A 22,755-nucleotide genomic window follows, 5' to 3' on the forward strand; every position below is an offset into this window, starting at 1 on the left:
TGATCTGTAGTGGACCTGCCTTAGGCATCAGCATCTACCCCGGCAAGTCAAAAGCTACTGTGGAACTTTGCTCTGATTTCCTAAATGTACTCATTTTGACCCAGAGATCCACAGCATTTTTAATTTTTAGCAGAATTATTTTTTCTGTGGATTTTTTTTTTCTCTTCCAGAGGTCATAGGGGCTATGAATTTTTGCCCCCAACACAAAAATTGGCAGAAACCTTTAGCAAAGAATGCCCACTTGTGACTGCCATTTAGGCTTCAGAGAGCCTCGACCTACCAGTTATTCAGGAAGACTCTGGGTCCAACCTTAGCATTTTCCTTAATATTACAAAGCATCCCAGGCTTAAATAATCTGCCATCTTGGAAGGAAGACACCAAGAAACTCAGGAGATCTGAATTCTGGACATCAAGACTTGGACATCTAGGATGTTTCTGAATAGGGAGCAGTTGCATTTTTGAAGACTATATCCAGAGTTTCCCCAAGGAATTTGATGTAAACCCTCCTTCCAATGGCAGATACCTGCAGTACAAGCCATTCCAACCTGCCTCGGGCAGGCATAACTTAGAGAACAAAGGTAGGGGTGGGGGGAATTAGGTAGGGCTGGGGGAAGGGTTAGATAGGGGAAGGGAGGGGAAGGTAGGGGGGAGCGAAAGGAAAGTTCCCTCCGAGGCTGCTCTGATTTCGGAGCGGCCTTGGAGGGAACGGGGAAAGCCATCGGGCCTCCCCTAGGGCTCGGTGCGCGCAAGGTGCAATAGTGTGCACCCCCTTGTGCGCGCCGACCCTGGATTTTATAACATGCGCACGGCAGCACGTGCATGTTTTAAAATCAGGTGTACATTTGTGTGCGCCGGGTGGCACACACAAATGTACCCTACGCGCGCTCCTTTAAAAATCTGCCCCTTAGTCTATAAGGTGCTATAAGCCTCTGTCATTTTTGCTACTATGGACTAACATGCTACTCTGGAAGTTTTCAAAATTGCTATGTATTAAATGGTGAAAATTTGTGAAGCTCTTTGCACACATAATACTTGGTAGTCACGCAAATGGCCTTTTGAAAATTGTGCAAGGACTTGTGTGTGTAAAAGTATATGCAAAAGCAATTTTGTGTGCACTTTTATATCCACTGCAAAGAGCTGTTCCGGGGAACGAAGCGGGGGTTTGGAGCAGTCCGGGAAACGTTTTTACATGAACACTTTGTTGATTTTCAGAAATATGCACGTAAATCTACAAACACACCTGCTCCCAAGCAGGGGTAAATGTGTGTGTGTGTGTGTGTATTGCCACTTGATTCCCCACACAACACACACTTATGCATTTAACTCAGCTTTGCAAAGTCAGGCTGAAGTCTGTGCATACTTTCTACATACACAGATGTATTTTCCAAGGAGTTATGCATGTAAATGTAAGATTCTATCGTAGCAATTTTCAAAACCATTTACACACGTATAATGCACATACATGTGTAAATCCTATGGACAATTCAACTGCATGTATTGTAGCAATTTTCAAAAAGCCCACTTACACGGGTAGGTTTTAAGCATGCAAATGCTTTTGAAAATCAGGCCCATAGACTTCAGCCCTACGCAGGTTGCTGCAACTGAAATTACCCTCCCTATGTAGTATGTTGAAAATACTTTTATTGTGGAAAGCACAACCATTGGTATGTGTTTCATTAGCATTTGCATTCCTCATTAACATCTACTTGAATTCCTGGTTCACTGATCTCTAAACGTGGAGTGTACAAAACAGATTTAAAAATACTTCAGTATTTAAGTATTTGCTTGATTACTCCTAAGACACTGACAATATAACCTGGTCATTTGGTTGCTGTTTCAAAACAGGCATTAGAGGAAAGGTACAAAGTACAAAAAAACAAAAAGGGCAAACAGAATTGATAGAGGGTTTAACCCAAAATGAGAGGCTGTCACAATTAGAAGCTACTCCTTGAAAGAAAAGAGATGGGAAGGTATGGTGAAGATGGGAACGGAGGGGAGAGCTGGCCAACCCCCACCTCGTGTTACACACACAGTGGAACATCCCGGAGCCGTCAGCACTGCAGACCCTTTCACATCTAGCACCAGGGTTTGCAGGCTACGATTTGCAGGTAGGCAGTCAAAGTTCATTAAGAGGTAGAGTGCTTTTTAGGTGAAGAGTAATTAAGCTAGAGAATGTGCTGCTAAATGAGGCAATCCTAGCCACTTCAGTAGACATTTTTAATATGAGTTTAATGACTCCCTAGAGGTTAATGGGATTACTAAGTATTCATTCTCATTAAGACTTTTAGTTGATAGGAGCTGATCTAGGGATTATCTTGTTGGAACCAGGAAGAGGCTTTGAAGTTGGTGGTGGGGGACAGGAGGGGCTTTTGATCAGGGATGGATATAACAGGTTGAGGTTCCACAAAGCTGTTTATGGGGGGTGGGGGGCTCTGCCTTCTGTATCACCAGAATTTGCTCAAACGTGGATAACTGGAGGGTGGCCGAGGCTGATACAGAGGCTTTTTCTTCCGTGCACTAACAGAGGGGGAAATGTTAAGACCACCTGGGTTCTGGGACAAAGTTTGTGACTGCATTTTACCCACGTACTTTCACCACCTTTCAAAGAGGACGTTCACATGCACTCTTCCCTTCCAAACTTGTTGCAGGTGCAAAGTACCTGTGGTCTCTTTTTTTTTTTTCACCTGCATTTTTGGTGTGGGCAGACTTTCTTCGGCAAATAAAACAGACTACAATCTACACACATTATTTCCCGACTCTGCCGAAAACATGCCCCCGGGATTGCACCCCCTCCCAAATGTGGCTAAAAGTATACGCATACTTTTTATCTGCACTAAGGGATTGACAATTTATACACGTTATATGGCTTTGAAGATGATCCTCAATCTAATAAATTTCAAGGTTATGTTGCATTGTTTGTTTCCAGCTTGGAGTCTACAATGTATATATTTTATATTCATTATTCCTTTTTAATAACAATAAGAGACATGAGCTCAGTACACAGTATTTCATTTTCAGAAGAACCCTGGGGGCAAAGTAAGCAAATCCAACAACATTCATAAAATATATATGTGCTGTGTGTGTATATGTATATGTGCGTGTGATGTTTTTACACTTCCATAGTAGCTAAAAGAAAAAAAAACTTTCATGGAATTCCAATAACACAATTAATTCTCTTTGAAGTTCCCCTAGGAATTTCAAAATGCCAATTAGTCTATCATCTGAGACCTTGAGAAGAGGCAATAGAGATGCGGCTCAATTTACTAAAATAGCCCCACATTTTCTGTGATACACTGAAGGCTGCCGATGAGGAGATGGTGTCCATTACAGTCAAAGAATGATCCATGGAATTGCAGGATTGGAAAGCAGTAAAATGCATAAAAGAGTTCAAGCCACCTTCATATCGTAAGTAATGTCTGGACTACCAGATGATGTCAAGATAATTGCTAGTTTTTAAGAAATTAATATGTGCACCAGCTTATAAATTCTGTAATGTGCAGACATTCATCATTCTTTTCATTAGCTCTTTCTTCAGCAACAGTCGAAGGCTCAGAGTCATGCTGACTGGCCAGGGTGACAATAAGCACCAATGATGCATCGTGATGATCAGTGTGAGGGGGTATTTCCTGGAACAATTAGTTTCATGATTTAAGATGTACACTAGAGTGAAGTACAGTACTTCCTGTGTGATGCATGGGAACTGGAGGGGTACTTAAGTTTTTCATTATGATAAAGTCCATGATTTGATGAAAACTTTTCAGCACAAAACGGGCTTTCCATATTGCGCAAATGGCCTGGTATCTGGAGAAAAATATCTCACGTTGCTGGGCCATTCTTGCAAATCTCACCGTAGGTTAGCACATCAGTCTCAAGGACTATAAGGCCCATCTAGTCTGCCCAATATACTGTATTGCCAGGGGCCCCAGCTGGTCTGTTTTTATTTCAGGCTTTCTTGATTCCTGTTACTGTTCTTCTCTCCACCACTTCCATTGTAGGCAAGTTTCTATGTACTCTCCAATTTCTATGAAGAAATATTTTCTAATATTACCTTTCTGAGCCTCATATCATGACCTTGTTCTACAACATCCTTTCCACTGAAAAATATGTTTGTTTCTTGTGCATTATTTATACTACTGAATTGTTTCACGATGCAGTGTAAGATCCCGTGGTTACTGCAAATGGTTTCATTAATTTCTGGTTTTAGTTCCTTGTAAATGTGAAATTTCTAGAATATGCACATCAAGATGTTTAAGAGCACTATTATTGTGGATCTCTGTATCTCTAAGTGCCAAAGAGGATCTTACTTAGCTAATACTTGGGGGGGGCCAATGCACTAACGTGCATTAATGGTAACACATGCATTAACATGCATTAAACATTTACATTATCTAATACAGGCATTTAACTTGCAAACTGCACTGTTAATGTGCATTTACTAATGTGGTAACATTAACACAAAAATCTATGCAAAATTATGCTACATTTTGCATTACATGTTAGCGCAGCAAAAAACATGCATTAGAGTGTACAAAATTAAATGCATACCTCATAATGCAAAAATCATAACTACACCTCACTAAAATGTAGTTAACTTTTGCATTAATAGCTGCATTAATGTGCATAAATTAACATGTGTGTGAGGCAGTACCCCTAGTGTTCCCCTATTTATCAATGCAGGACCAGCCTGGTCCATCTTAAATCCACTAAGGAGAAAATGCTCTATGGGCGGGATCCTGTGGAGCAGGTGGGACTCAGAGGATATAACCAGAGACTGTGGAATAAGAGCTGGGATCCAGGTGGAGATAAGCAGACCAGGCCAGGTCTCCAGGAGGAAGGTAGCTCCTGTACATAACTCTGTCCAAACACTGAGCTGAGACGAAGCAGCACAACTGTGAGTGTAGAGAGAGTACACTTTCTGAAGGAAAATTCAGTCTACTGCTGTGTATATGATGAAAGCTGTGAATAAAGTTAATGTTTTAAGAAAAGCTAGAGTCAAACTAAATTTCTGCCTCCAGGCCTGTGAGAATCACTTCTCGTTTCCACAACATGCATTAATGTGCACCTTATTTGCATCTCATTAATATCGGCCATTGACATGTGTTAAACCTGCATTAATGGCTAATGTTAATGCACTAACCATTTAAACAGAAGTGATATTGCATATCAGTCACTTAGACCTCCATGAAATTTGGAACCACACAGATGCAGTATATCCATATGATGAGATATTTGTCATGCATATTTTTTTTCTCATGTTGTGAAAAATATCTTCCAACTGGTCCAATGGTTATTTTACTCTGTTTCATGGAGATTTGCTCCCCTGTGTAATTTTTACATAAGTCTGAATTTCAGAGAGCAGAGGAATCAGCTGCCCAGTAACCAAACAGCATTAAATTCATTTCCACCAGAAGAGGCACAATTGTGTCAGATAATTTTATTACATTGTTTTATTATACAGTGCCTATACAGTTACCTGGCTCATCCATAGATTGACTAATTTAGCAATGCAATAAATAGCAGACGAGATTTGACAGTATCAGAGTACGTCTAATTATAATTGCACCCGTGAATCGAGTTATCCTTTCAGTGAAATGAGCTCATGGTCTGTATTAGGAATAAGTCCTTGTCTTTCTCTCTATCTGCCCTGAATGCAGGTCCTCCTTTAGGTAGGGGGAAGGATAAACTTCCAAGGCCCAGTGCATTATGTATAGTCCAGTCTTCTAAGAACCAATAAACAATCAGGACTCCAGGATGGTGTTCCAATATAACTTTACTGAATCACTTATTAAATAATAACTATTTGGCATGTTGTACAGTTCCTTCTTGTCACATTTAATTTACAGAAATACAGTTCCTCCCCACTGTCTCCTCTCTTCTTCCAGGACCATTAGCGCTGGCTCTGTGTACTGTGAACGGGTTCCTCTTAATTATCGAAGAATTCCCCTTCCATTTCTGGGATCAACTGTTTGATCTTACTTTATTTCCTCTCTTGTTCTCCTCTTATCAGATTACCATCTCCTGTCTGTCTCCGTTGCGTGACCGCCAGACTGGTAGCCCTTCTCCTTTAGTTCTCTACTCTGCTGTGGTCCGAATGGGTATCTACTGGTTCTTCCAAGACATGCTGAATGGGCAACTAAGTGTGTCTGGCTGAGCGACACAGAGGCGACTATAAAGCCTCCAAAAATCTCAGAGAAATCTCTAATCTAAATAAATAAATAAATACAACTCTTTACTTCTACAATTTAAATACTACCAGAGTCTGCCTTGCAAGACTCAAGGCCCTAGAGGAAAGAAGGCTCCAAGCTAGATCTTTGGCAACCCGTATCCTCTCTCTGAGGACAGGAAGAGTGGACAAGACCTTCTTTTCAAATCAAAATCACAAAATAGAGAAACAGCTAAGAAGCCACTGGGTATTAACAGCTAATTTCTCTCCTAATGCCCGGGCTACAAAATCAAATAATGAGGCACAAGACATAAAAAGCTCCTGTTCTCTCAAACTTTAACTCAGAAATCTGCATGGACACTAGGGATCAAGCTATTATCTCTTAAGGATGCACTTTATAGCCATATTGAGAAGGCGGGTGGGGTTATTAATTCAACTAGTTGTTTCTGCAGCCTTTGACACTGTGGATTGTAACAAATTGTTGGTAAGGGTTGCAGGAAGCTGGACTAGGTTCTCAAATGGTTAGAGTCTTTTCTGGTGGGCAGAAAACAGAAGGTTCAATTAGGGGAAAGCTGTTCCCAATGGAAAGCCTTGACTTCTAGGGTACCTCAGGACTCAGCCTTTTCTTCTGTCCTCTTCAATTTATTTAGCACCCACTGGAAATTTTTGAGAGGCTTGGGAGTTGAGTATTATATTTATGCAGACAATTTACAAATATTTATTCCCAACGAGTTTGATGGTTCCATCCATGTATCTTTTTTTTTTTGTCACATTGTTTAAATGGCATTACTAATTGGTTGGGATTGCAAGGCTTATTGAATTTACGGAAAACTAAACTGTTGTGGATTGGAAAAACTTTACTGCAGGGTGATATGCAAGCTAATTTGCAGGATTGTAGATTAAAGGTTTTTATGCGAGCAAGAAGTTTGGGACTAATATTAGATTTTAAACTCACACTTCAATCGCATATGAGACAGATTGCAAAATCAGCATGTTTTAAATTAAAAACTCTTAGACCATTAAAGGCTATATTACCCCAGGAGCTGTTTAGGTCAGAGTTACAGAGCCTTGTGTTGGGTCAGCTAGATTATTGTTACACACATGGGTGGGTTTGACAGAGAAATCTTTCAGTCCCTTCAATTGGTACAACATGTGGCAGCTAACGTGATTAGTGGGGCGAGTAGATTTGAGCATATTACACCAATTTTAAAGGAATTACATTGGTTGCCAATGAAAGGGCATTCACATTTTAACTACTTGTTTTAACGCATAAGCTACTACATTCAGATAATCCTTGTGTAGTGGTTAAAAAAAATAAGAGAGGCATGAGTCAGTATGCATGTTACGATCACAAGGAACTGGATTGTTAAAAATTCCGCCTCTTCAGGATTATAGATCAGAGATGATTTGGAGAAAATCTTTCACATATGCAATGCCTATGTTATGGAATTCCCTCCCAAGTGAGTTGAGACAGGAGACGGATGTAAAAAATGATTCGGAAAAGTTTGAAAGCCATTGTTATTTAAAAATGCTTTTAGGTACTGATTTAGGTTTGATAATTCTAATATATGATTTTGTTATGTATTTTAATGAATCCTGTATGTTTATGATTACGATTGTGAATGTTATATTTTGTAACCCTCGCCAAACGATGTAAAGGAGGTAGTGGGATATACGTTTTTAAAATAAATAAAATGATATCAAATCTGGACTGGCCATTGCAGCAGCCTCCAATAATAGTGCTGTGGCAAAAAAAGGCACATTACTTCCTACTGAGTCACACTCCTTAGTAGGATCACAATGGGGCCCTATATAATGTTCAGGTCTCTTCATGATTAATTTGTCCAAACAATGAAAACTATATATACAATCAATAAGAAACCTATTAAAAAAAAAAAAAAGACCTCAAAAAAGAAAAAAAAATTAAAAGAATGAGAGAACCTTAAATACACTTATTTTATATATTCTGCTAACAATTTATGATTTCAAAAGTGGTTGTATATCCAGTTGTAAGCAAGTCCGGCAGTGTTCCTCTTCATGGTATAGGTCGGTTAGCATAGTAAAAAGACTGTGTTGGATTTTTCTTTTTGTTATCCTTTCAAAGTTGATGCCCTCCCTAGCAGAGATGACTGTGAATCCATAGAGAGCAGAAACCTGTAGCATATTTCAGTTTCCTGCTTCCATGATGATGATGATGATGGCAGCTAAAAACCAAATCAGCCAATGCACCCTGCCCAGTTCGGCCTACATTGCTGAGGATATATCCCAGCTGTCAGTCTTAGAAGTTGAACCACTTCCAAAGTAGAGATATCCATTAGTTTTAAAAAAATCATGCATTTTGAACCAAATGAGTCCATTTTTTATTTTGCTTCGTTAAATCCAAAATGAATTGACAGTACCTCCAAAAGTCTTCTATTATTTTTTTTTTTGTGGGGGGGGGGGGGGGGGCGGTTGTTTTGGCAAATAGTGCGAACAATTTGCAAAAAGTGTGTGCTATTTGCCGAAATAAAAAAAAGTTAAATAAAAGCAACTACTCCCCACTCAAAACAAAATTTGGCCCAAAAAGATCTGAAAAAACAAAAGAAACAAACAAAACCAAAAATATTTTGTCTGCACATAACTACTGGTAGGATATTGCTTCTTATCCAGGTCAGTAATTGTTGCCTTCCCATCTTGCATAGATGAGTATCCAAGGTCTCATGCTTAATCCAACATCCATGACTTCCCACCCCCATATGCCTAACCACCAAGCTATGCAATAGTCTGAACAATTACCATAAGAGACTTATCCAGGACTGGTGAGCTTGTCCTAACAAACTATATGTTCTCTTTTCCCTCATCACAGAATTATTATTTTTTTTCTTCCTGCTGAATAAAATATCTTCATAATTTAATCAGGACAAGTACCACTGGGGTCATTTTATCTCCTGTGACCATGACAAAATCATGTTATGCTGTCAAGTTAATTTGCCAATGTGATTTTGAAGAGATAATATTATTAGACTCTTGCCTCAATAGCTTTGCTCTCGGATTGCACCTAGGACAAAAATCTTTCGTGAAAATGACCTATGACTCCAGGTCAAGAGGACACAGTACATATTTTCGGGGAAGCCATAACCAGATTCTTACTTTCCTCATTAGAATAATTTAAGGCAAAATGTAATTACTTGAGCAGAATGTAATATGATACTAAAATCTCATCATGGTACCCTTATCCTACGATGCATTTTGCTGTAATGTTAGAAGTGCTGGATTCAGTGCTGTTGACATGTTACTCTTTTTTGTTCAGTAAAATTGGGGGAAGAAAGGCGAAACAAACTATTGAAAGCTGAAACAAGTGTGCCGTTGTGCATTTTTCTCTGTAAAAGTAATTTTATTTTTGCTTTCTTGGATGCACTATTTATTTATTTACTTACTTTAAAATTCTTATATGCCACCCTAATCCAATATTGTTCTGGGCAGATTACAATAATCACATTGATAATTAAAATGCAAACAACACAAGACCTTCAAAATACAGTTCATCAGTGTTAGCAATATGACTTTTGATTTCTAGTCAAAGGCATCACTAATTTTTTAACATATGTTGATCCTGTATGGCACAAAAAAGTCATATTTTAAGGGAAAAATCACAGGATGGCTTCTACGTCCAAGTACCAAAGCAAACAACATCAAGCAGCATTTTCTGAATTATCAAGAAGTTTCCTCACCCAGTAAGAATGTTGCTAGCATTAATTTATAGGTTTGACAGTTGCTTGATTTTCATGGTAAATATTACCACCCTTATAAGGCTTGGGGGTAACTGTTGTTGTATATGTGGACCCTTGGGTCGAGACAGGATTGGCTCTATCTGTAGAGAGGAATCCTGCAGGTTCCCACTATTGGCAGACAAACCCAGGCGAAGCGAAGATCAATCTGGACCTTGGCTTATACCAGCCCATGTTCCCCTTGGGTTGAGCCTTTGGGTGCCAGGGCCTGCAGGACTTAGGTGAGCTCTTTGCTGGTGGCAGAAGCGTAGGTCTGATATTAGCTAGGGTCGTAGGCAGGCGGTGGTCAAGTGTGTCTGAGACCCAGACAATGGTCAGAGGCTGGCAGCAGTCAGGCATATCCAAGGTGCAGGCAGTGGTCAGAGCTGGAAGCAGTCAGGTGTATCTGAGGTCCAGGCAATGGTCAAGCTGAAAGTCCATCTAAGGGAGGAGACAAGAGACGGATAGGCAGGACAGGAAGGGAAGGACAAGAATAGGCAGGGCACGACTGGAAACTAGGGGTGTGCATTCGTTCCCTACGAATTGGCAATCCGCAACTTATAGGGACATATTCATTGTATTCGTGGGGAAGCGAAACGTATCGCGATTCCCCACAAATACAATGAATCTTCGCCGAATTATTCGGCCGTCTAAAGGAGCCAATTTAAACAAACCCCTCCACCCTCCTGATGCCCCCAAGACTTACCAAATCTCCCTGGTGGTCCAGTGGTTGGTCGGGGAGCCATCTCCTGCACTCACACCCTCGGCTACCGGCATTTGGTGGCATCTTTCCGCGATGTGTGAGCAGTGTTCCGCTGGCTTCCTGGGACAATTTGGCCAGGCCAGGCCAGGCCCAGAGGTGAGGGCAGCAGTCCACGGGGCAGTCCACAGACTGCCAAATGTAACTGCACGAAGCGGCAGTTACTACACTTGAGAGAAGCATGGAGGTATCCTGCATGGAGCAGCAGATACTACTGTCTTGCTGGACAGACTGGATGGGCGATCATTACTCTGTATGCTATGTTCTATTAACATTTTGTTAGACATTTTGAAGGGTATGGAGCTAGCCATCTAGGTAACTCCAACTCTTTCTACAAGTTGAAGAAAAATTAAATTTTGTCCCACCCCTCCAAGCCCTCCTTTTCCCCTCTTTTTGCTGGTACCAGCTGCTCTTGTCCTAAGTCCACTTGCCACACACAATCACAGTCCTGTGACCTGGAGGCAAAGCAGAAATAACTGTAGCTATAAAGACCCAATGATGGGTCTTTATAGCTACAGTTCTGCCCTGAATACAGCGGCAGGGCAGGAAGAGCATTTCCCCAGGCTGATTATAGGTGATAGGACTGTGTTCCTCCTGCCTGGATATCCTCCCCTCCTGCTTTCACCACTCCAGCAGCAGCTCTGATAGCTGCAATTCTGTGGCCTGTGGATGGTTTCCTCAAGGGCAGCTGTTACTGACCATCTGGTGGATGAGATGAAAGCTGCTGTTGATGACTCTTCTTTGCCCAGACCAGCTATTGCAGGATAATGTCTAGTCTGCACAGAACAAACTTGCAACGTGACGCTTCACTGTCCCCAGTGTGATTGACTCTCAGAAGGGATTATTTCTCTTATTACCTACCTATACAGTATTTTGATCTCCTTGTGGCAGTGCTATATAAATCATATTTGATTCATTGAGTGCACGACTTTCAAAGTTCTAAAAATAAAGATAAAACTTTAAATAACAAATAGAATACCTCAAAACTGGGTGTTTCTCTGGAGAAAAGAACACACAGAATAATTTACTAGTGTCCTCTGCAGCACAGATCCTACGTGAAGCATTTCATGAGCAGCTTCAAAGCCTTTGTCTACATCTTTCCTTTTGGATTTATTTTTTAAGCAATATATTTTTTTTGTGTGTGTGTCTGCTTTATAGGCAATGGAGACGATCAACTCCACATGGATTATTTTTGTTTTCTGAGCTGAGTTTTTTAAATTTCCGAAAATGTTTTTAAGAAGCTGCTAGAAGGAAAGAGAGAATCAGCACCTCCATGAAAAACAGCTTATTATAAAAGAGTATTTTTGTACCTCCTTGTTACTGCTGTGCTTTCAAAGCCAGCTAAGCACAGTCACTGCAAACTGAGCAGTCATCTTGGCCTCATCCTGCTTTGAACTGGCAAACTCAAGTGGTGGCTCTGGGATTTATGCACCCATGAGGTGCCTTTCTTGGCCCAATCACTTAACTGCTTGATAAAGACGTCTACTTGTTTTCATAATAAGAAATGTGAAGAATAATGGGACATCTGACTATAATAATAATAATCATTTATCACTAGTAATAAATGCAGTAGTTTCAAAGAGAGGGAATTTTCAGATGGCATTTCCTGGGTAAAATGCCCTTTTCAATTGCAGCTTCAGGCATGCAGGGCTTCCACAGAAGTGACCTTCTTTACCTCAGCCCAAAGGAGTCATTCCCGTGGGCATGCTTATATGGTAAATAGAGGGATAAACATGGAGGGAGGCGGTAAACTCAGATAGCTAAGGGAGAAGTCTCACGGCGCTGAAGACCCAGTAAAGACTGTTAGACATTGAACTGGAAGTCCCAAAAAACTGATGGACGTTTTGTTTTTTTTATTTTAACATTTTCATGCATCCAAACAGAGTAAAGAACACAGACATATTAATAAGCTTGAGCATAATTCAACTGAGCACACACCGAAGGACATTTTTGACAGGCAAGAAAATAAAAAGTGGTCTTCCCATTCTGTGATCTCATCTGAAAGGAAAGCTGAGTTTAAAGCAAAGTGTCAGCCAAGAGACAATAAAATAAAAGTTAGAAGCAGAGCATTTTCAAAAAATGACAACACAAATACCTGAAGACTACCTTTAGCATTCCAGAATAATTCTAAATGCAGCAAACTAACACAAAACTTGGGTCCAAAAACGGACAGCCAATAGGTGTGTTGGCCATGGTTTCAAGTCTCTTGGAATGGAAAGTATAAATTATTGCTAACATTTAAAAAATTAATTCCATAACACATTTTGCTTTCTGAATGGAAGGAAAAGAAAAGGATCTTAATTATGTGAAGTCATTTTATCTGATTTGAAAGTTACTGTTCTGTCTCCGCAATCCCATATACCTCTCAACGTTTCATCAACCGAGTGTGTGACAAAGCGGAGTAGGAAGAGCAATGAATTATGGATGAGAGTATTAATTCAGAAACCTCAGAACAGAGACTTCTCGGTGATCTGTAGTTAGGTTTCCATGCACCAGCAAACAACTATAAATCTTCTCATTGCCGTTGCTAATACTCTCAACCAGTCATTATAAGAAATATCTCGAAAACATCGTTATTCTTTTCACTCCCATGTTATAGTTAAGACTTTGGCAGCCATGGATTTAGAGATAATGGAAAGTTCAAAGAGTTCCCCCTTCCCCCTTTTCTTAACTGGTAGAAACAAAGGCCAAACAAACAAGCCGTAGGAGATACCTTTACATTGAACTAACTTAATACATTGGAGAGACGGACTTGCCTCGTCACCCGCTTTGTGCAGAACGAGGCTTGGACGATGCATGAAGGTGGTGGTCGTTTTCAGAGCTGCAAAGTGTTGGAAAATAAACCCCCGCACACCTTATCCCCTTTTAACATGGTTGCAGAGACATGTGAAAGCTGAGGGGAAACAGACAGGAGAATTTACCAGGGGTAAGGGGTGAGGAGAATAATCCAGGGCAATCTAAATAGGGAATCCAGTCAGGGAACGATTTAATTGCCCAGCTAAATCCCTTTGAAAACTGTCATTCACATTTTCTCTTATACTGAGCAGTTTTTAAGTTTCACGGTACTCTCTTGACTGTAAGGTTGTCAGTGCAGTGAAAAGTGTTGTGGGGGTAGAAAAGCTAGTTTGAACTTCTCACTGTTCTGCTCCTCTTTGATCGTTTGGCATGGTTCATCCTGGACAAAAGAATATTAAGTAAAATAGACAGTAGTCCTGAGGGCATAAGGAAATGATTCTAACTTGTAGCTTTTTCCACTAGTTTGACTGGCACACAAATGTAGAACATATCCAAAAGTGAGGCAAGTCAATAGCCTCACTTTTTACTGTGGATCCTAAGGAAAGCTTGACATGCACAGTTGACATGCACAGTTGAATGAATATCACTTTTGGGAATGCCAGAGATGTAGGGTACTGCACAGTGGAGCAGATTTTCAAAGGGGTACGTGCGAGGGATACGCACGTAACCCTTGAAAAGCTGCCCCTTCCACCTCTTGCCCGCGCCGAGCCTAAGTTGCATAGGCTCGGCGGCGCGCACAAGCCCCAGGATGCGCGTAAGTCCTGGGGCTTTCCTGGCGGGGGGGCATGTCGGGGTGTGTTGGGGGCGAGTCGCGGCGGCACATCATCCGGGGGCGGGGCTGCGGGCGTGGTTCTGGCCCAGGGGTTTTTCGGGACCTCCGAAACTGCTCCTGGGCCAGGGAATCGCGCACCGGCAGCTGGCTGGCAGGTGTAACTTTTATAATAAAGGTGGGGGGGGGGTTTAGATAGGGCTGTGGGGTGGGTTAGGTAGGGGAAGGGAGGGGAAGGTGGGGGGAGGCGGAGGGAACGGGCAGCGCACGCAGGGCTCGGCGCACGCAAGGTGCACAAATGTTCATCCCCTTGAGCACGCTGATCCCGGATTTTAAAAGATACGTGCGGCTACGCGCGTATCTACTAAAATCTTTTGTTTGCGCCAGGTGCGCAAACAAAAGTACGCGCTCGTGTATTTTTTTAGAATCTGCCCCAGTATGCTTCATCCCTTTAATGCGACTGAGTCTTCCCAGCTAGGAGGTGGAAGGAGCAATGTGCCTTAGATCAGTGTTTGAATATATGCATGAGATATGGGGGCAATTTTCAAGCTGTCTGCATAGAAGTCAAATGTCAAGCACCTCACACATCAACACAGATGTAGTAGAATGGTTTTGCTTTTTCCCAGCAGAAGCAGGGAATGCACTACCCTAGATTTTATTTGGAGAAAAGGAGTTATAATAGCAGATTAACATTAAGATTTAGAATTCCTGGAAGCATCCTGACATTAGTTACCCGATTCAAGAAACAAATGATGAAATACTGTGATACCAAAGTACTGCTATACAAGGTTCTTAAAAACTTGCTGGACAAAAGTGGGTGCGAATGTGAAAGCCAGAGCCTATCTATCGGGCCGATTCAGTAAAGTCCACGGGAGAGTGGGCGAATGCCCACTCTCCCGGCGCGCGCATAGGCCACTCTCCTTTGTGCGCAATTCAGTATGCAAATTAGGCCCAGTGGTAAAAACAGGTAAAAGGAGGTGCTAGGGACACTAGCACGTCTCTAGCGCCTCCTTTTGGACCGGAGCGGCGGCTGTCAACCGGTTTGATAGCCGACGTTCAATTTTGCCGGCATCCGTTCTCGAGCCTGTTGACAGCCACGGGTTCGGAAACCAGACACCGGCAAAATTGAGTGTCCGGTTTTCGACCTACGAGCTGCGGGCCGACTTCAAATTTTTTTACTTTTTTTAACTTTTGGGACCTCAGACTTAATATCGCCATGATATTAAGTCGGAGGCTGCACAGAAAAGCAGTTTTTACTGCTTTTCTGTGCATCCTCCGAGAATACCTAATAGGGAATATCCTCCGGGAATACCTAATAGGGCCATCAACATGCATTTGCATGTTGTGGGCGCTATTAGGTTTGGGGGGGTTGGACGTGCGTTTTCGACAAGCTATTACCCCTTACTGAATAAGGGGTAAAGCTAGCGCGTTGTAAACGTGCGTCCAATCGCCGGAGCACACTGTGCTGTATCAGCCTGTAAGTAAACTTGATTAATAGCAGTTAATGGACTTCTCCAAGAACTTATCCAAACCTTTTTTGAACCCAGCTACACTAACTGCACTAATCACATCCTCTGGCAACAAATTCCAGAGCTTAATTGTGCGTTGAGTGAAAAAGAATTTTCTCCGATTAGTCTTAAATGTGCTACTTTCTAACTTCATGGAATGCCCCCTAGTCCTTCTATTATCTGAAAGTGTAAATAACCGATTCACATCTACTCATTCATGACCTCGCATGATCTTAAAGACCTCTATCTTATCCCCCCTCAGCCGTCTCTTCTCCAAACTGTACAGCCTTAACCTCTTCAGCCTTTCCTCATAGGGGAGCTGTTCCATCCCCTTTATCATTTTGGTTGCCCTTCTCCATCGCAACTATATCTTTTTTGAGATGCAACGACCAGAATTGTACACAGTAGTCAAGGTGTGGTCTCACCATGGAGCAATACAGAGGCATAATGACATTTTCCGTTTTATTAACCATTCCCTTCCTAATAATTCCTAACATTCTGTTTGCTTTTTTGACTGCTGCAGCACACTGAGCCGACGATTTTAAAGTATTTTTTTTTATTTTTTATTTAACAGTTTTTTATACCGACCTTCATAGTAAATTACCATATCGGATCGGTTTACAGTTTAACAAAGGGAAAAACAACAAGAGTAACAAATTCACGTAAATGAAAGATAACAATAAGTAGGAATAAGTCAAAAATTACAATCAACAAGGGGAGAGAACTTGGAAGCTTGCAACAAGCTGGAAGGAAGATAGGCCGGTAAAAGAAATTTTACCATAGAAAGTACAAGTTAAAAACTTAAAGACAGTGTTTTAACCTTAATGTCTCAGAGTCCATTTATTCCTTCATTGAAAAATGGAGTGCCAGACCGAGTAGCAATGAAGGCCAACTATTGATTGTCTGGTTCAGGGAAGGCTTGTTGAAAGAGCCAGGTCTTAAGTCCTTTTCTGAAAGTTAAAAGGCATGGCTCCAGTCTGAGGTTTGATGGGATACTGTTCCAGATCGATGGGCCTGCTATTGAAAAGGCTCTGTCTTTGGTCGTAACGAGGCGTGAGGCTTTAGTGGGGGGAACATTCAGAGTGCCTTTGTACATGTCTCTAGTTGGTCTGATAGAAGAGTAGAGTTTGAGAGGTATTTCCAGGTCAAGTTGAAGTTGATGATGGATAGTTTTATGGATTAAGGTGATTGATTTGTATAGAATTCTGTAATTTACTGGTAACCAATGTAGATTCCTGAGAATTATTATCCACTATGATGCCTAGATCTTTTTCCTGGGTGGTAGCTCCTAATATGCAACCTAACATCGTGTAACTACAGCAAGGGTTATTTTTCCCTATTATGCAACACCTTGCACTTGTCCACATTAAATTTCATTTGCCATTTGGATGCCCAATCTTCCAGTCTTGCAAGGTCCTCCTGTAATATATCACAGTCCGCTTGTGATTTAACTACTCTGAATAATTTTGTATCGTCCGTAAATTTGAGAATCTCACTCATCGTATTCCTTTCCAGATCATTTATATATATATTGAAAAGCACTGGTCCAAGTACAGATCCCTGTAGACAAGAATACTGAAACATAGTTTCGTATTCTTGTCTATAGTTGACAACTGCATGCTGTTTTTAAGACTGGGTGTGGTTTGGTGATCACCTTTATGTCATTGCTGTTATACGACACATCCATGGGATGTGTTCTGGTAGGAGTAGCACTGGTGTTTAGAGCAGCAGGCTAAGAGCACGGGAAGCCAAGGCTCAAATCTGGCTGAAGCTCCTTATGACTGTGGGCAAGTCACTTGATCCTCCACTGCCTCAGGTACAAATTTAGGGCATGATTTATTAAGGTTTTTCCCCCTAAGGCCCTTAGATTGTAAGTCCTCTGGTGCAGGAAAATCCCTCCTGGATCTGATTTTAACTCACCTTGAATAAAAAGGCATGAGCTGAGTCTAAATATATTCATCCTTTCTCTTCCATTCACTTTTTAGATAGCTAGTAAATTGATCACTTTACAGTGACTGGCAGCTGCCTTGGCGGCGTAAAAAAATGGCAGCCATGTTTAAAACCCCCTCCCCCCTCCCCTGCCCCCAGATGGTTGCAAATTGACTCCATTGGGGAGTACTTATCTGTTTTTACAGGTAAAGGAATATCTGGGCCTTGCACCCAGTATAGGTTAGTAATTTCTGAAACTGCCAAACATTCAATAATGCTATCATATAGTGAGCTGATCCCCTTTGGTAACTAGCTTTCTACTAACCCTCCACACTAGGCTGCAGTACTGTTAAGAACTCTCTGCTAGCATCTGCACCCCTTTGAATATTCTGCTAACATGTCCAAAATAAATTTCTAAAATATGCTTGCAATTTTCTAAACGCACTTCATTTTCCCCACTTGATCTACCTAATCTGTATTTAACTTGACACCCAAAAGATTGGCAGGCCTCACAAATGCAAACTTGCTAGAATGCTCAGATTGGGTTAAGGTGCTTCATTCTCAGCTGGTTTGCAAGAATGGTTTTGGATCCATCTTTATTTATTTATTTGAAAAAAAATGTTTTTGAATACTGCATTCTCCAGTGGGGGTAGGTCAAAGCGGGTTCCAAAGACACATACATAAATAAAAATATGAAAACTCACAAACGGTATCAATTAAAAAACATAAAAAGCATAAAACAACTCATATCATAACACATCAGAGAAAACAAGCAGCCTGCTTCAAATGAAAAGTGGAGGAAATCAATCAGACACCGATTGCTTACTATTAATGAGGATAACTTTCAAACCTGTTCATGGTATTGGATTTGTGTGTTTAAGTGGATGCATGGAGATTTATCTTGGTATTATATAAACTGCACGGTTTTATAAAATACCACACAGTTCGGTTCTGAAAGTAGGCGTGTATGTTTCAGCATGCACAAATATTTTCAATGCATTGAAAGCACTTACTTTCTCTACCTATTTTACAAACATGCATGCATATTAGAGATATGAATCGTTTTTTGTGTTCATGTCGTTCTTCGTTTTTCGGTTGCTGCGGGAAATGTTTTTTTGTGGTTCGGGGGGTTTTTTTTGCAAAAAATTGTTTTTTGGGTTAGTGCGCACTAACAGGAGTTAGTGCGCACAAACAAAAACCGTTAGATTTTATTTCTTTTTGTTAGTGCGCACTAATCCAAAAAATGAATTTTCGTGAAAAATCCCAATCGTTTTTTGGGCTCCCCGAAACATGCCGAATTGGACAATTTCGTTGAAATTTTCAAATTCAGCAAAAACGGTTCATCCAGACATTCTATCCAAAAATAGCAGACAGATGAGTTTGATATTAATTATGTTAGTTAATTATCAGCTCCCCTATGAGGAAAGGCTGAAGAGGTTAGGGCTGTTCAGCTTGGAGAAGAGATTGCTGAGGGGGGATATGATAGAGGTCTTTAAAATCATGAAAGGTCTTGAACGAGTAGATGTGAATTAGTTATTTACACTTTCGGATAATAGAAGGACTAGGGGGCATTCCATGAAGTTAGCAAGTAGCACATTTAAGACTAATTGGAGAAAATCCTTTTTCACTCAACGCACAATTAAGCTCTGGAATTTGTTGCCAGAGGATATGGTTAGTGCAGTTAGTGTAGCTGGGTTCAAAAAAGGTTTGGATAAGTTCTTGGAGGAGAAGTCCATTAACTGCTATTAATCAAGTTTACTTAGGGAATAGCCACTGCTATTAATTGCATCAGTAGCAAGGGATCTTCTTAGTGTTTGGATAATTGCCAGGTTCTTGTGGCCTGGTTTGGCCTCTGTTGGAAACAGGATGCTGGGCTTGATGGACCCTTGGTCTGACCCAGCATGGCAATTTCTTATGTTCTTAGTGTAAAATTGTGCTAATAAGTTGCCTAATGTATTTGTGTAAATCTCTTATAAAATAGCAACTTGGATGCGGATGTCTTGGACTCACCCCGGAATGGCCCTGGACCGCCCCTTTTTTGCATAGGTAAATGTGTGGGTGAAACTGAAGATAGGTGCATATTTCTGATGTTTATAAAATAGAATATATGTGAATGCAGTCTGCTTACTTGCATGTATGCAAATTTTCCAGGCATAACTGATTTGAAAATGTACTCAAATACGAAGGAAAAAAACTTTGGAGGGAGCAACTCTACATAATCTAACAGCAAAAATAAAATCTATTATAAGCATAGTCATGTATCTTAAGATGCAGGGGCTGCCATAGCTAGCAAAACATGTATTATAGCATCTGCTAGTTCCAGGCAGTCTCCCAGCTTGCCCAGCCTTACTTGGCTTCCTAGATCAGTCATACTCATGATGGTATGGCAGTAGTTCATAATAAATTTATTTACTTTATGTATTAAGTTTTTTTGGAAAAAAGACAACATAAAAACGTGATGCAAACCAGCTGGTGACATTTCTCTATGCGAGGCTGCAGACTGTTTGCAAGACCAGTTTCAGATCTCTGTTACTATTCATATGAGAAATGAAAACTTTGGAAGGGGAAGTCTTTACATAGTCTAACGGCAAAAAACAAAATCTATAATAAGCAGGAGCCTCTTGAAAAGAAGAAGTAGACAGGAACAGCGAAATTGGATCATTTGCCCTTTTTTATTTTCCAATCTGCGTGTATCGAAAGTGCAGGCCTACTGTGATCACCAGCTTGGAACAGGGTCTTTATGTTATGTGGTGCTGCGACAGCTGTTTATGCATTAGTTAAATGAAGTAAGGTATACCGAGCCATAAAACTCCCTGATTTTATTTTAAACTCTGTTTTTTTGCTCCATCACAAAGGATGGAAGGCGCTACTTCCAGAAATGAAGGTCAGTTAACTGAAGTAACTTTAAAGACTAATGTACCGCTGGCTGCTCCAGTTCGTTTCTCGGGAGAGATTCAGAGATCCAGGGGCTTTCTAAACCAGTGCTGCATGCATTTTGCATTACAGCCTTATCACGTCCCCACAGCTGTAGCGTACTCCCTAGCCATTTTGCAGTGGGATGCACTACTACATCTGCACCCTTTGGGAAAAGAAACATAAAAATGAGTCCACAAACGCAAACTAGTGGCAGGAAATTTGCCAGGTTATGTTTTACATACACTGCGGAGGTACTTTTCAAAAGGATTTACATGCGTAAATGGACCTTTTAAAATTGTTACTTTTATATGCATGGCTGCTTTGAAATTTCAACGAATTTTCAAAGGATTTTTACGCACATAAATGGACTTTGGAAAATTGCTACAATATATGGTATTTTTATATGTTGAATTCCTTTGAAAATGCACTCCCAAGGGTGTAGCTTCCTGAGTTAAGAACATAAGAAGAATGATACTGTGTCAAATAAAGGTCCATTGAGCCCCAGGATTCTATCTCTGGCTTTGGCCAGTCCGGGTCACACGTACCCGTCTGATCCCCAGAAGTGGATCTATTTCTTGTATCTCACTCCCAGAACTAAGCATACTCGCTGGCTTTCCCATATCTACCCAACTAATAACCATTTATGGACTTTTCCTTCAGGAACCTGTCCAATCCTCTTTTTGAACCCTACAATTACCACTCTAAAGAGACATGAAATGCTCAGCTGGTGGCAGTGAGAGGAATCCTTTTCTATACATTTGATTTATACCCTAAAGTATAAATCACCCACAGCCAAGCATTGTGCAAACAGCATATCTTCTTTCCCTTCTGGATGGTTGCATAGAGGCTAGCAGACAGCAAGCAGAAAGTTAGGTTTAATGCATCTACAATCTAACCAAAACATGAAAGATGATAGCCAATAAGATTGCTATCAATTGCAAAAACTCAAACATTCCCTTAGACAAAAAGAAAATAAATGGCGCAAAGTACCATCTCCGACCTCCCTATCAGCCTACAAACTCGCGCTTCATACATACAAGAGCACCACGTTAAAAACAAAAAGGGACTACTATGCTCTCAAGATACACCACCTCATCTTCGATTCAAAAGCCCTCTTCACTTACGTCTCGAACTTAACACAAGTCAACTCCTTCGACATTCCTCTCAACCAAGCGCACAAAAAAGCTGAGGAGCTAGCCATCTACTTCAGTAACAAAATCTCCAACCTGCAATCTCTACTAAAACCGAATACCCTAGCTCCATTCAACACATACCACCATCACTGCAAAGACACTGCTATACAAGCCTTCGAACCCATTGCAACATCTGAGACCATGCTAATATTGAAGAAAATGAAACCCTCATCTCACCCATTTGACCATATCCCTTCCAAACTTCTGCTGCTAATACCTGATACCATCGCCAAAACCTTGACTGACATCATCAATTGTTCCTTAGCCCAAGGAGTTTATCCAGATGACCTGAAAATTGCCTCTATCAAACCTCTACTAAAAAAACCTAATCTAAATCCTAAAGAGCCCTCCAACTTCCGCCCAATCTCCAACCTCCCTTTTATAGCTAAGGTTACGGAAAAATTAGTCAACACCAGATTATCTGAATACCTCGATGATCACAAGATTTTATTCCCCACTCAATACGGCTTCCGGAAATCCTTAAGTACAGAATCACTTCTCATATCTCTGACAGATTACCTCATCATGGGCCTCGACAAAGGTCACGCCTACCTGCTGATACTCCTTGACCTATCGGCAGCCTTTGATACCGTGAATCACTCCCATCTCATAAATCAACTAGCGAACATCGGAATAACAGGCTCTGCACTAGACTGGTTCAAATCATTCCTGGGAAACAGAGGATATAAAGTCAAAATACATAACAAAGAATCACAGTTCTATCCTTCCACTATGGGAGTTCCTCAGGGCTCCTCTCTTTCCCCCACGCTCTTCAATATTTACCTCTTACCCCTATGTCAACTATTAACCAATCTGAACCTCAAATACTTTCTATACGCAGATGACATCCAGATTGTCATCCCTATCAAAGAATCCCTTATTAAAACTATTAAAATCTGGGAAAATTGCCTTCAAAATATTGACAACCTCCTCTCCAGTCTAAATCTAATCTTAAATTCTGCAAAAACTGAACTC

The 22,755-nt window shown here is 40.9% G+C and overlaps 1 long non-coding RNA gene across 1 annotated transcript in view; it reads left to right on the plus strand.

Moving 5' to 3' along the window:
- Positions 1–2,000: 2,000 nt before the first annotated feature.
- Positions 2,001–22,755, plus strand: part of LOC115076920 — a 33,411-nt gene continuing 12,656 nt past the window's right edge. The window contains exons 1-2 of the long non-coding RNA XR_003852900.1: positions 2,001–2,108; positions 3,184–3,405. This is a non-coding gene — a long non-coding RNA (uncharacterized LOC115076920). The remainder of the gene's footprint in view (positions 2,109–3,183; positions 3,406–22,755) is intronic.

Source organism: Rhinatrema bivittatum, chromosome 15 (assembly GCF_901001135.1).
Source record: "Rhinatrema bivittatum chromosome 15, aRhiBiv1.1, whole genome shotgun sequence".
In the NCBI taxonomy this organism is placed as follows: domain Eukaryota; kingdom Metazoa; phylum Chordata; class Amphibia; order Gymnophiona; family Rhinatrematidae; genus Rhinatrema; species Rhinatrema bivittatum.